We start from the raw sequence: 1,996 nt of genomic DNA, 5'->3' as shown, positions 1-1,996 counted from the left end.
TGCATCATAAAAGGGCTGGTATATTACAGTAGGGGATTATAGTATACAGTACTAAATATGGTATTTTTATTCAGTATAGATCTAGTGTGAGATAGCAAATTGTTAGCTTTTATAAATATTATTTTTTTAAAGTATAAAACAAACTACAACCACAGCAGAAATTACCCTTCAAACAAAATCTTGTATTTTCACAAAATATTAAGGTCACACACACACACACATCCATTTCCCCCCATCAACATAAACATACTAGTACAGTACAACATTATAGATAAAGATATTAAACACTGAAAGTTAATAGATGCATAAACAAATATTATGATCTAAACATGCGATAAAGAATAAGTGTAAATCAAACATGCATATACATGTATCATCAATATGATCCACTGGTAATACAATAAACACATCACATATACATAAGCCTTTAATAAATAGAAATATCAAGACTACAACCCCAGCAGAAATTACCCTTCAAACAAAATCTTGTATTTTCACAAAATATTAAAGTCACACACACACACACATCCATTTCCCCCCATCAACATAAACATACGGGTACAGTACAACATCATAGATAAAGATATTAAACAAATATTATGATCTAAACATGTGATAAAGAATAAGTGTAAATCAAACATGCATATACATGTATCATCAATATGATCCACTGGTAATACCCACTCTACATATACACATGAGCCTTTAATATAGAAAGGTTTTAAACCATACTAGTGGTACAATTGCTTAAAATAAGGTCCTCTAAGAAGTCTGGTGCTAATTTTTCCAGTATAGCAAGGCTGAAAAAGTCATGGCAGCCATTTTAAACTCGGGGGAAATCCTACTTAGTAACACGACCATGTTACGTCTGCTCCTAATAATAATAGTTACATAGTTACAGCAATTATGATAACTATAATAATAATAATGTAATTTATTGCACAGCTGTGATACATAATTGGAATGTAAGAACATATGTGGCTTAACTTTTGCAAAAAAACATAAAATAAATAATAACAATAATTCTTAAATATTACGCATCAAATCTGTCTCATTGGTTGAACATCTGAAGCAACCTTTAAAAAAAAGAAAAAAATTAATAAGAATTTTAAAAATAATTAAAAGTCTCACTTCAAATGGACTTTCAGTTGAAGCTCTTATATCATCAAGACTGACCCCCTCGGCAATTTCAATGAGTCTCAGACCCTTATCCTTGTCAACTTCAAACACGCACTGTATAAGAGAGTGGTTGCTATGGTGATTAAATGCCCCGCCCACTAACCATATCGGTGATGATGGTATTGACGCAGTTCTTCCCAGTGAGAGGTAGGGTGCAGTTTTTAAGGATCTTTGCTCCACCATTCTGTTGCAAAAGAAGATGAAAATGGAGAGAATTATTACATTTTCTTATACACATACATGTTTGTCATGTTACATAAAAAGTTTGAACTGATTCCAATTACAATGGATTTTATAAAGTTACTCTGAAATCGGGCCAAAGTCCCTGTAGTACTACAGTACAAGGTCTTCAGCTAAATTTTGCCAAAAATGAAAAGGAGAGAATTCTCCATTATTTATAATTTTTTCTGATGCATATACATGTTCTTATGTTGTGTAGAAAGTTTGAACTGATTTCAATCAAAATTAGATTTTTTACAATTTTTAAAAGTTGCTTCAAAATTGGACCAAAGTCCCTGTACTACAGTACAGGGTCTTTGGCCAAATTTCACCAAAAATGAAAAGGAGAAAAACTTCCTTTTAAATAATTTTTCCTAATACATATGCATGTTCTTATGATGCTTAGAAAGTTTCACCTGATTCCGATCAAAATAGAATTTTTAAAAATTTTTAAAGTTGCTCCAAAATTGGTCTAAAATCATTAATCAGGTCCTCACTTTGGCTGTATGTTCCATTGTCACTACAACTTTACTTCCTTTGCAAGCGACCAGGTCCATAGCTCCGCCCATTCCCTTCACCATCTTACCCTAGAGCATAC

General features: G+C 32.0%; 1 pseudogene; it reads right to left on the bottom strand.

The window, feature by feature from the left end:
- Positions 1-930: 930 nt before the first annotated feature.
- LOC100640214 (succinyl-CoA:3-ketoacid coenzyme A transferase 1, mitochondrial-like) overlaps positions 931-1,996 on the bottom strand; it is a 4,801-nt pseudogene continuing 3,735 nt past the window's right edge.

The sequence above is a fragment of the Amphimedon queenslandica genome, unplaced genomic scaffold (genome assembly GCF_000090795.2).
Source record: "Amphimedon queenslandica unplaced genomic scaffold, v1.1 AMPQUscaffold_12664, whole genome shotgun sequence".
NCBI classification, from domain to species: domain Eukaryota; kingdom Metazoa; phylum Porifera; class Demospongiae; order Haplosclerida; family Niphatidae; genus Amphimedon; species Amphimedon queenslandica.
The sequence above is the reverse complement of the archived record's forward strand: the minus strand, read 5'-3'. Positions and strand labels throughout refer to the sequence as shown.